The sequence below is a fragment of the Bidens hawaiensis genome, unplaced genomic scaffold, assembly GCF_021521415.1.
Source record: "Bidens hawaiensis isolate Kalapana, Puna unplaced genomic scaffold, B.hawaiensis_p1.1 tig00060339_1, whole genome shotgun sequence".
Lineage (NCBI taxonomy): Eukaryota > Viridiplantae > Streptophyta > Magnoliopsida > Asterales > Asteraceae > Bidens > Bidens hawaiensis.
The window spans coordinates 1-14154 of NW_027500890.1; the positions used below are offsets into that span (position 1 = coordinate 1).

At 32.2% G+C, this 14154-nt stretch overlaps 1 pseudogene; it reads left to right on the forward strand.

Moving 5' to 3' along the window:
* The first annotated feature begins 3 nt into the window (after positions 1-3).
* Positions 4-3594, forward strand: LOC143603028 (sulfate transporter 3.1-like; annotated as a pseudogene).
* The last annotated feature ends 10560 nt before the right edge of the window (positions 3595-14154 follow it).

Here is a 14154-nt window from a genome sequence, read left to right on the forward strand (position 1 = left end):
AGCTACGCCAAACTCGCTAATCTCCCGCCAATTCTTGGCCTATGTAAGATCCATGCTAAACGTACAAATAACTAGAGTAATTATTATTATATTAATATCACTCTAAAGTTTGTACGCTTAGAATATAAAATATATTTGTATTTGATTCTAAAACTGTTAAAATAATTATGAACGATTTTAATGTTTTTCTTGTCTTTTTGTTTTTGTTTTGAAGATTCGAGTTTTATTCCGCCGTTAGTGTATGCAATGATGGGGAGTTCGAAGGATTTGGCGGTGGGGACGGTGGCGGTGGCTTCGTTGCTAACGGGGTCCATGTTAGGGGCGGTGGTGAACGCTAATGAAGAGCCGAAATTGTATCTTCATTTAGCTTTTTTGGCAACGTTCTTCGCCGGAGTTTTTCAGGCTTCTTTAGGGATCTTAAGGTAATAAAGTTGCATAATTTTACAGTCTACACATTTGACCTTTTAAACCGGATCCACTTTACACTCTACTGTCTATATATAGAAAAAAAATATAAAAGTATATATATATATATATTGACATGAATTTACTAACTTTTTAAAATATTAAGAGTTAAATAAATAATATATGGTCTACCTTAACTCATGATAGGTATAATATATGTGACGATTTTTAAAGTAAAATAGGTGTAGAGTAGAGATTGTGTGTTAGCTAGTAAGTAAATAATAATAATAAAATAATAATAAAAAGGTAAATAAAAATATTGGGAATCTGGTCGTGTCAGTAACCGATTGGCTTATAACTAAATGATTATGAGTTTTAATCTCGCTTGAAACATGAAGTAAAATAAGTGGAAATGAAGGTAAATTACTCATAGTTTAATCTATGCAGGCTCGGGTTTATCGTCGATTTCTTGTCACACCGCGACGATAGTAGGGTTTATGGGCGGTGCCGCGACGGTTGTTTGCTTACAACAGCTAAAAGGAATATTGGGTCTCGAACACTTCACTCATGGCACCGACCTTGTCTCTGTCTTGCGATCTGTCTTCTCTCAAACCCACAAGGTTCTTAGAAATAATTGTTTTTGTTTTTATTAGTTAATTAATAACTAAAAAATATTGATCAGATATTTTGTTTGTTAATGTCATATTAACTTATTAATAAATTGTTGCAGTGGAGGTGGGAGAGTGCAGTTCTGGGCATATGCTTCCTGTTCTACCTCATGGTTGCAAGATTTGTTGTAAGTGTACTTTATTATTAATCTTTAGTTTCTAACATGTGTTAAAATAAGTTTAGCATACCCGTTACGGTTCTATTGTTCTTGGTCGAGGAGTGCGAAAATGAGAAAATCATATAAACACCTGTACATTTTGCTTTAACTTTAATATGTAACGCGATTATAAACCATTTAAACCTACTGTTTCAAATATAACTAACAATTAATCAACTATACAGTACAAGTGTATTATATGCTCCACAATTTTTTATTTAATATAAAAATGACGTGAACAGAGCACGAAGAGACCAAAATTGTTTTGGATATCAGCCATGGCACCTTGACATCGGTGATTCTAGGAAGTGTTCTCGTTTATCTCACTCATGCAGAGAAACACGGTGTTCAAGTGGTTAGTTTCTTTGTCTACCTAAACATATCGAACGATAGTACGATACCGTTTAAAAAAATATTTATGATAATCATCTTTTTATTATGTACTTGTTTACATTTTTCACCTCATTTTTTTGTACGTATTATATCTATATTACAACTACAATAATTAATTATTTTTGTAATGTAAATACAGATTGGTGAGTTGAAGAACGGGTTAAACCCAATAACAATAATGGACTTGTCTTTTGGATCACAATATTTATCTACAGCAATCAAAACTGGCATTGTCACGGGTGTCATTGCTCTAGCTGTAAGTTACTTGTCCTTTATGCTTGACCATTTGTACCTTCAGTTATTTTTAATTATTTCCAGTTATTTCATCTCCACTTGCAATTATTTTATTTATTCACTAAACGACAAAAAACAATGTCAATCATGGTGTACTGTTTTATCAAAATATGGAAAACTAAAACCGTACTATGCGTGTGAGTTGTAAAAATTACAGTATGTCTCATGGGGGTAATAACGTAATTTTTATACAGGAAGGAATTGCGGTCGGGAGAAGCTTTGCCATGTTCAAGAATTACAACATTGATGGTAACAAAGAGATGATCGCTTTCGGTATGATGATATTGCTGGCTCATGCACTTCTTGCTACCTCACGACCGGTGTGTAAAATGACTATTATACCCTTTTCATAAATGTTTAGTGCGAGTTTTTAAATATGTTTTTGATGACCAAATTTATTATTTAGGGCCGTTTTCACGTTCGGCCTGTGAACTTTAATGCTGGATGCAAAACCGCGGTGTCAAACATTGTAATGGCAATTGCGGTGATGATCACATTATTATTCCTAACACCATTATTTCACTACACTCCACTTGTTGTGTTGTCTTCTATTATTATATCCGCTATGCTCGGTCTTATTAACTATGAAGAGGCTATTCACCTATGGAGTCTAGACAAATTCGACTTTGTTGTATGCATGAGTGCATACTTCGGTGTTGTCTTTGGGAGTGTTGAAATTGGATTAGTTATCGCGGTATAGTACTATTTTATACTTTTTTAACTATGTTTTAACTACATTTTGAAATTTTAGAATTATAATTTAAATGGGGCAAATGTAGGTCGCATTGTCGTTGCTTAGGGTACTCATGTTTGTCTCGAGGCCAAAAACATCGACACTAGGTCACATACCCGATTCCACGATTTATAGAAGCAAGGATCAATATCAAAATGCTCAAACCGTTCCGGGAATCTTGATACTTCAAATCGATGCGCCTATTTACTTTGCTAACTCTAGCTACTTGAGGGAAAGGTATATTCATTGATTTTTTTTTGTCTTTGTAATCATAAAAAAGAATTATTTGTATTATTTCTTACAATTTTACATTTTATTAATTATTTAGGATTTCAAGATGGGTTGATGAAGATGAAGAGAGGTTAAAGTCTTCAGATGAAACTAGCTTGCAATATGTCATTCTTGCATTAAGTGGTAAGTGATCAAAGGTTGAAATTTGAATCACAATTTTATTTTATATTTTTATGATTTTTGAAAAAATAACATTGACTTGGTTTGTAGCTGTTGGAAATATTGATACAAGTGGGATTACAATGCTTGGGGAGGTTAAAAAGGTTATGGAAAGAAGAGGTTTAAAGGTATTCCATCATATATTTTTTATATATAAACTTTAAATACGCGCAACCTATGACTGAATCTGAGTTCATTATTTATTTGTAGTTGGTGTTGGCAAATCCGGGAGGAGAAGTGATTAAGAAGATGAACAAAGGGAAGTTAATAGAAGTAATCGGGCAAGAATGGATATATTTAACGGTGGGAGAGGCAGTTTCAGCGTGCAACTTCATGCTTCATACTTACAAGAATGCTGAAAAGCCGACTTCAGGATCTGAATCGGGAAAAGAGAACCGGAATGACAATAATGTCTAGTTGAATGCTGTTATTTGATCATTCGACGACATTTTTCACCGGAGGCGATTCGTAATGATAAATAATTTGTATATTGGTTAGCTTGTTTTCTTAAGTTCTTCACTATGTATGTAAAATGTTGAGTTTTATGAAGGAGAGCATTTTACAAAAAATATAGAATATAGTGAAACATAGATAAATAAAATGTCTTGTTATGGATTTCTGAACTTCTAGAATGTTTTTAAGTGATAAGATCAACAAGTTAAGAGATACAAGAAAGTTAATAAATAATCTAATATAAGCTTTAATAGTATTTTGTAATTGATTAAAGTTTATAACTTATAACTATTGTTGTGGTTTAAATTTAAACCCACTTTGCTATGAAATTTCAGTTCTTTTGCTAATAATATTTCCACTTCTTTTATGTTAACAAAACATGTTTGGAACTCAATTTTATTTCAATAAATCTTCCAAACTAATACATGATCAATTTTTTATTTAGGGATGTCTAGGATTACGATCCTAAAGAGAGACCAATACCAGGTATATTGTCAATGATTTCATCTAGACAACTTGTTATATTCTGATTTTGTCTGCGAGAAAACATAAACTACTAGTTTTTACTTCCCTCTTGAAGAGAAGATCATGGTTCAATCTTGACATGAGATATAATATCGATGCAACTTAGGACTAGAAGTAGATGTGTGCGTGTCACGTTTAAAAAAATATAATAATGGTTTCTTAGTAGTTTGCATTTTGTAAAGACTACTCTTTCTTATCTCCTCTTATATTCATAACTATTATGCAAAATGTGAATTATATAAATTTTAAATAACTTCTCTTACAAATAAAATTCTACTAAATTTGATCATTACGAATAATGGAAGTGGGCCGGGTATAGACTGAAACTTATTGGGCCGAGAATTTCAAACAAATTCAAGCGGTCTACTTTCTAGTTTCCACTGGACCACTTGTTCACAGTTATGTTTTGAGTTTTAGTCTTTTGACAAGTTTAGGGTCAAATCCAATTAAATGTTCTGATTTCTTAACATAAATTTAAATCAGCCCGTTAGAAAATTAAAATCAAAACTGTTATTATTAACGGTTTGTTTTTGAGTTTGTTTCAAGATTTATGCTTAACACGCTTCTATAATATAAAATATTGCATAAAATACGATCAACAATTAATAACCGATTATAAGTTAAGGAAATTTGGATTGTAATATAATCTAAACTATTAACCATTTGCTAATATAAATCACTAGTAACAATTTAAGTGACAATCCAAACTTTTAGTTTTGCCACCAGTAAAAAACCTCAATCTAACCAATCGTTAACTCTGTTTATTTTTTATGACGTGGAGCATGATATGGCAATTAATCTCTACTAAAAATCTGACTTGTGAAAATCCAATAAAAATATAGTCTGATAAATCGTTAACCTTAGTTCTGATGATGTAGCGTGTGATCTGTCAATTACGTAGCAATGACCTGAACCTTTTCAATTTATTCTAGTTCTACCTTTTGTTATGAAAATACAGTTGGTACCAAATTGATACTAAATTTTGAGTTTCGACACCAGTACCGTACCGATATTTCTCGAATTTTGCCTTTAATATTGGTATCACCTATCAAATCGAACATTTTGGTACCAGTACCCCGCTCATACCTAGGTGGAACTTGAGAGCATAAAACAAGAGGACGATATAAGACGGTCGCACGCTTAGAACCCGGAACCGGTGCCGGTTTTGAAGAAGGACAAGGCTGTCAGCGGTCCCAGCCCGATCACCCCGGTAGGTTCAAATTTTTTTACATATACGATTTTTATCTATTAATGAAAAAATATGTATTTTTAATGTCAAGCCCATTTATTAAACTTATTTAAACATATTTATATATAATTTTTTTTTGCAAAATCTAAATCATAACTATATAAGCGCATTTAAATATTTAATTATTTAAATCAAACAAAAAAAAACCCTTTAGTTAAGACCCAGAGTTTATTTCACCTTCGGCCCAAAAATTTTAAGAATTTTCGAAGATGGCATACTCGAAACTTACAAGCTAGAAAAGCATACTGAAAAATTAGAAAATTGGTATTTTTGAAAGAGTTTTGTTTTTGTGATTTTGAGATAATGATCACATTTTTTTTAATGTTTTTAGTTCTTTCTATCGTGTGTGCTATAAGCCTATAATAATCGAAAATGAAAGCATTCTATTTCTTTAAGATGGAGCAAATAACATGTTATGTCTTCAATATAAAGTTTTTCAATCCTTAAAACTATCACTTTTTTTTATAATTAAATGTTTGAATATCTATTGCGTGTCAAATTGCTAACGTTGTACGTGTAAGTGTGTTTGATCAGTTATCACGTTTTCTTGTCATTGACTCATTGTTTCTAGCCAGATACAAAATTATTAAAAACAATTATTTTGAGAAAATGGCAATTTACCCCCTATATTTTCGAGAAATTCGCACTCTATCCATTTTGTCAAATTATTTACTTAGGAGTGCAAAGGAGCTACACGATATTGGATTGATAAAAAACTCGAAACTAGTGGAGCTCTTTCGAGTCCAAGCGTTAATTAGAACTCGTTTCGTTATCAAGGTTAAGCTCGAGCCATGTATGAGAAGTTTTTTTAGTCTCCTTGAGCTTTCATGAGATTTGTGTATTTTTTAAGTTTTACATCTTTTTGTACTTCATATTAATTTTACAATGCACAGCCAAGCACAAGCCAATCTCTGGATTGTTTAAGGTACTACACGAGCTTGAGCCGAGCTTAGGCTCATTTAAAGTTTTTTTTTCTGAAAATATATAAAATAATTAGAAAGGTATATAAATTAATTAACAAATGATAAACGAGCCAAGCCCGAACTGATCTCAAGCTTAAAAAGACGACTCACAGGTCGAGTCCGAACTGATCTCGAGCCAAGCCCTAATATTAAGGTGACCAAAAAGATTCCAATATCTATTTATTAATTTTTTATAGTTCTAAGATTTTTCACTTGAATTTTAACTAATACCAAATTATCGATCGTATACAAGTACAACAAAGAAGTAGATATAAAGTCATAATATGAAGTCTAATAGTGGATACCTCGACTCTTCTTAGACTTAAGACTCTAAAGCAGTTATCTCGTTTGTTATATACTCGTGGACTAGTTGTTTAATGTATAAGCTAATTTATGTAGTGTCTTATTTCAGTTATATAAGTCGAATGTATTGGATCTTGAGCAGCCTTATTAACGAAAGATACACAAATATGTCCTTTGATACACTTTCGTTCGTAGAGATTTGATATTAGATCTGGTGGAACACTATTGCTCGTATAAAACCTAGGAGGTCCTAATACAACTCAACTATTTTTCAATTTCTATCATTTACGTTTATTATCATAAGTTTCGAATATATACAGTCTGATTTATGGTTTGGAAGATTTCAAATATATACGGTCTGATTTATGGTTTGGTTTCAACGGTTGATGGTTTATGGTTTGAAACTTTGAATCGACAAATCGAACTATCCTTTGAACATTTTTGTTATTCAATTTTCTTTCTCATGTTAGAAATATAAAGTTATGTATACACATATTCATAAAAAAGCTAAATTATTTAATCACATGTATTATTAAAGAAAACAACTTAGGGGGTGTTTGGCCTAGCTTTTTTAGTGAAGCTTATAGCTTTTTTAGCTTTTTTTACAAAATAAGCTTAATTTAGTGTTTGGTTTAGCTTTTTAAGCTTATGTTTATTTGCTTATATAGGCTAATATGAAGAAGCTTATTTGAAGATGATTTTTAGCTTATTTGAAGAAGCTTATTTGTTTAATGGTATAAATTACTTGTTTACCCTCAAATGATGGTGGATTAATGATTATTGAAGCAACTTATTAGTGTAACAAATTAAAGAATAGTGAATTTAACAATTTATTAAGATGCATAATTAACAAGAGACAAATGGTGGATAATTAGTGAGGTAAATGGTAGAATTTCATAAAAGAGACAAGTTGGTCGAAGTTGGTAGGTACTGATTAATACGTTGGTGGAAGATCAACTATTATCAGGCTATGTGTAGTGGATGGGCTATAATTGGGGGCGAATTGTGACACGTGACGCCCAGTCAGCAAAGGGTGAGAACTTGTTTTTTGGGTGTAATGGTGTAGGGGCTACAAGTTGGGCCACAGTATCTTTTTTTATTATTTTTTTTTATAATTAAACTAATTAAATAAAACCAATTTATTTTAATAATTAAATAAAAATGCATTAAAATTAAAAAGAAATACAAAAAATACATAACTAAAAATATAAAAAAACATATAGCTCGGTTGGCGTACATGTTTAGGTTCGGGTCGGGAAATTGAAACGAATAGCTCGGTTGGTTTAGGTTCATCGGGTTCCATTGTAAGTTCACGTTCGGTTGGTTTTGCGAACCATGGTGTTGACTGAAAGGAGGGAATATACATATATATACACACACACAACATATATACATATACATATACATATATACACACACACACAACATATATACATATACATAATATATATATATATATAACACACACTAGTAATATAATAATAATAATAAATTTCATCTTCTCCAGGCGATAAATAACCCACACCCCCGCCCAATTCGTCCCAATTTCGCCCAGGGGGGCGGTGTTCACGCCCCAAATCGCCCAAAATCGCCCCTTCCTTGCGCCCACTACACATGGCCTCAATAGGGATGAGATCGATACCGTACCGGTACCGACCAGTCCCGGTCCCGAAAATCGCGAATTCCTGGTACCGGTAACGAAATATTCGGTTCGGTACTCGTACCGGGACGGTACCGGTATTGAAGGCAAAAATTCGGGAAACACGGTCCCGTACCGGTACTGAAACTCAAAACTTTGGTATAGGTTTCGGTACTGGTACCGGCTCGGTACCGGTACCAGTACAGATTTTGCTCATCCCTACTTACCATCAATCTACCATTTCTCAAACCATGAACTCTTACCTTAAAAAATTCTATTTATCAAACACCCATCTACCATTTATCAAGCATTCAAAAAATTTGCTTGAAGTGGAGTAACACGAACCTATTTTCATATACAGAGGTAATTTATTTTCTTTGTTTTTTACTTATTTAATTGGTTTCTCTTTGTTTTAATTTTCAAATTGTTCTTTTCGTTTGGCCTAGTTTTACGTGTTCCTTGATATAAATTTATCCGAAAATGATGGTATAACTCATATGCAACATAAGATATGTGATAATATGTAACAATGCCCTTTTTGGTCATTTTACTAACATAAGCTAAATAAAAAAAGCTAACACAAACACTTAAAAAGAGCTTATCAACTTGTCGAATATAAGCTAATCCAAACACTTAAAAAAGGCTTATCAAATGAAAGCAAATAAGCTATAAACACAAGCGTAAATATATAAGCTAGGCCAAACACCCCCTTAGTATCGAACAATAAAAAAACATATCTTAATTTAAAATTATTTTAAATATAAATATGTAGTTTTGTAGGATCCCACTCAAATAAACAAAGCATGATTATATTTGCGTGAATATTCCAAATACTAGAATTATATATTGGGTGTTATCGCCTTCAACCCCTCGCATATCCACCCAAGCCTTTATACTTCATTATTATTATTTCCATAAGTTTCTACTTGTTTAGTTTAACTTAAACTAAATAAGTAGAAAGAAATATTTTTTACTTGCACGTTGTGACTAAACGGGTAAAAGATGCATTGCATCTTCGAAAGCCAATTGTTTTCTATGTCATATTAAAAAGTTACTGTTTCTGTTTACGTATTTCAATAAAAATCTCAATCGACATACTTTTTCCTCCTATGACATGGTGTCATTTCATTTCTTGTCATTTCAATCTCTCGGACAACACAAAACCTCTACAAACCGCCACATTAGTGCCACATCAGATTTCAAACTTTTATCAAAAACCTCACTTTATTCTACAACAACAAACCTCCACAAACTCATCCTATAATATTAAAATAATAATATATATAGATACATGTTATATATATGTGTGTGGTTGAGAGAGTGATCCACCACTTTTTACCACCTATGAGACTTTGTGAAACAAACTTGTAACCCACAACAAGAAAAGTTGGTATCTCCCTTGTTTGAAGCCATCCACATCATCCAAACTTTGGGTTCCACACTCTATTGTGATGCTCTCAAACTAACATAATCTAAACTTTACGAGGTGATCAAAACACAACTATTATCGAGAAATAAAAATAAATAAATTATAAAAGGCCTTTAAAAGCAAATGGAGTTAATCTTGGAAACCGAAACTGAATAAATAAAACTATAGGGTGTTGTACTAAAAAAAGATAGGGCTAAAACCAAAAATTTCATCAAATTATATAGACGAGAAAACTGTAATAAACTCTAAAGCTACGTGTAGTGGGGCTATAAATCTGGGTGACAAAGGCGAGAACACCGCCCTCCTAGGCGACAAAGGGGTGATAAGTGGATGGGGTGACGAGAATTTGTCGCCGGATGGAGAGATGATGATGACGTGGCGATTTGTGGGTGAGACGGCGGGGGGAGGGGGGGCTACATATCGCTCATTTTTACCACATGTCAAAAACACCCTATTTTGTACCCCTTTCACTACACAAAGCCTAAATAGAATCATGTGCAAAAAGTCAACAAGCATTAGACATTTGAGTGTAGGCTTAGTAGGATAAAAAAAATTATCATTTACCTTATCTTGGAATTGCTTGTGGGATTAGTAGGATCATTAGTGGCCAACTCTATCGCATTTATGCATTTTCTAGATTTGGAGAAAGTATATATTCTTTCTTGAAGTGACAATATTTCCATACAAAGCCTCTTGCTAAAAGAAGTGAACGGGATATAGGATATTATATTTGTACGCCTTAAGAGTCGTATAAGTCTCATACGACTCTTATGGTGGGTGTTTAAATAAGTAAAAAATGCATGGAATAACCAAAGCCTTTTGTAATACATGAATTGAAGTTATATTTTTTGATCATTTAATTTGAACCAAGAAAATGTTAAAAGTTGAAAAGACAAGTGCAACATCATTTCCAGACACAAACTGAATTTTATGTAATATACGAAGTGAGAGAATAAAGTGTATCTAGATTATATGTTCTTTGATATGTTTCGTATGTTCATGTTATGATGTGTCGAAAAGACTGATGACTGATGTGCTAGTTTGTAGTAGTTTAGGCAGTATTGTAAAAGTCGTTAGTCGGTCGGTGGGATGGGGACTAGCGATTAATCGAGATTAATCAGATTAGAATTTAATGTATATTTTTCAGTTTTATATATACACGCACACATTTTTATATCTAATTTTCAGTTTTATACATACACAAACATATTTTGGCCGAAAATTGGCTGGAATCTCGTTGGAAACCGCCAGTTTTTGCTGGAATCTCGTTGGAAACCGCCAGTTTTTGCTGGAATCTCGCAAGAAACCGCTGATTTTAGTCGGAATCTCGCCGGTAACCGTCAATTTTGGCCGGATTTGACCGTTGACGGATTAATTAGCCGAGTAGCCTAAAATTAATCAGTGAAGTGGGGACTAGCGATTATCAGAGATTAATCGGTGCCTAGTCAGGATTTTTGCAACACTGAGTTTAGGTGCGATCTACCGCAAAACCTTGTGATGAAGGTTAACCATGACTCGGATAACCATGAATGGAAATGGTGCAATAGGCGGCGAAGGTGAACCACCCTGATAATCTTGGTTGAGACCTAGTCCACTTGATGGTTTTGGTCTAGTAAAATATGTTGTAGAATATGGTACTTGATGATGTTGATATTGTTGAATATTAGAACCTTTGTATAATTGTTGTGTAATCATGTATGGTCCAACACCTATATTTTGGTAGACAGACAAAGCTTGAATAAGTTAACAAAAATAGAAACTTTAGTACGTTGTGGAAACGTGTGATGGCAACAATGGTTGGTGGTAAACACATCGTGACTATGACCAGGGGCGAAGGATATCAAGGGCCAGGGGTGGCCCAATCTCCCTATTTTTTCGCGCATTAGTGTAAATTTAGTTGTTTTTCACATGAAAAAATTTATACGTAGCGTGATTTTACCTGTTTTCAGACAAAAGTTTGAGCGCCCCCCCCCCCCTCGTTTATGATTTTTATAATTCATTTTGAGTCTGCCCCCCAACATTCGTGTCCAAGCTTCGCCACTAACGATGACATATTTGTATCGGTTTTCGTAGCGGTCACAACAATACTTTGATTTTTTTCAAAGGAGATGTACGTAGTCATGTATATCAATCATAAAATAACAAAAAATATGAACTGGTTTGAATTTCCGCCAAATAAGCGTCACTATTGTGTCGCTTCATGGTGGCAATGTTGATTGGGCCGGTTGGGTTTTGTTTGAAATGTCAAAATGAATCCATATGAGTCGGTAATGGTGGATAGATTGGATGAGTGAAAGATAGATGTTTCATCGTCAAGAGAGATACAGTAATGACTAAAATGGAAAAATATCGACTCATTGAATACCATTTATGTATGAGTTAACGCCCCCGACATCATGTAACATAATATAAGTCCTTGTAAAATATTAATATGTTTAGTTGAGTTTTAACTCATATAATCAGATACACAGTTATAAATTATAAATAATGTACATCTTGATTCTAAATCATAATTTAGGATCTTAGAAGAAAAAAAGTATATAGTTTGATTTTATCTGATATTCATAAAGCTACGAATATTAATAAATAAAAGGGCAATCCAAATATAGCAACTAAAGATCAGGATAACATATCATAACGTTTGGGTAATCAATTATACTCATTTGAAAATACGTCACCTCACATGATCAAATCGAAACAAAATGCTATAATAAGACATGTATGAAATTTCTTTATTTGAGAAATTAACAACTTAAACCTAGTTTTTCTAAAACATTGCAATGCTTATTCGTAACATTTGATAATAATGTTATAAATTAAAACAATTATAAGAATATTAAAAGTTAGGACTATATCAATATAGCATCTTACATGGCTAGTATAACAAGTTAAACATGACATGATAAGACACGATTATGATTGGTGCTAGACACAAACACGACTTAATAGCTAATCATGCCATTTTTTTTCTTCCAATTATAAATTGGCCTTGTTTAAAAACAGGTTAACATGACACGATTTGTTTAGGGATACGATAAATAATACATATACCTTGAAACAAAACTGTCAAAAGTTCATAAAATTATTAACTAATACATAAATACATAAAACCTTAATATAATAATTCTTAATGTATTTGAAACAAAAATCCATAAAAGTCTTCATTAATGCGTAAATAGGGGTGGCAAATGTGACCCATTGGGTTGAATGAGTTGTATCACAATGTATATAATTGGTCACAATGGGTCAAACTAAAAATACAAAATGATTGAAACGGATCAAAACAAGTTGAAATTTCTCAAGTACTTTTTTTTTTATTTTTTATGGAACGAGAAAAACGGAGAAAACTTTTTAATACTTTTACTTTTTGATTTATTTTTCGGGTTATGATTTTTTACTTATTTTTTGAGTTTTTTAGTGAGGGGTTTTTGAAATGGGTCAAAACTCAACCCATTTTGACCCATTTCAAAAACCCCTCACTAAAAAATTCAAAAAAATAAGTAAAAAATCATAACTCGAAAAATAAATCAAAAAGTAAAAAAGTAAACATACTAAAACGTTTCCTCCGTTTTTCTCGTTCCATAAAAAAAACCTTGAAAAATTTCAACCCGTTTTGACTCGTTTCAATCATTTTCTTATTTTAGTTTAACCCATTATATACATTGTGATACAACTCATTCAACCCAATGGGTCACATTTGCCACCCCTATGCGTAACACACTTTAATACAATATTGTTTTTTAAAATAATATATATAAATATATATATAAAGTTTATTTTCTGGTTACTAAAATGTTACCTAGCGCTTAACCTATTAATTAGGACACAAACTTAAACAAGTCTTAAACGGATCAACTTGTTTAAGACTTAGAGCATTCACAACTTGTTCTCTGAAAATTTGTGAGAGAATTTTGCAAATTATAGGATGGTATTGTGAGTGAAGAGATAATATGTGGTGATTTTTAAACATTTGGAGAAACTTTGTGTGTCCTCATTTATTTTTATAATATTTGTTGAATACTTGTGAGTGAATTAAAAAAAATAATAATGATAAATATATAAGAAATATTATTTGATTACACAGAAGAAAAAAATTTAGCTATATTTAATGTTATTATATGAATGTGGATAGCATTCGAGGCCCTCAACAATATCCATATAGTTACAATAAAGTTCACTAAATTTTCTTCTTTTTTTCAATTAAACAATATTTATTATATCTTTATCATTATATTTTTTTCTCTTTTCCAATCACAATCACTTTTAAAAAACATTAAAAATTATACGGTGTAAACAATAGAAACTTATATTTAACTTTCTCATACAACGATTTCCCTGTCTACTACTCACAACCACTCATAATCATATCATATAATTTATAGAACTCACTCATTATAAATATAGGAACCGGGCTGAGAATGCTCTAAGACACAAAACCTGTTAAAGTACACAGGTGTTTACAAACCAAAATACAAGGACTATTGCTAAAGTAT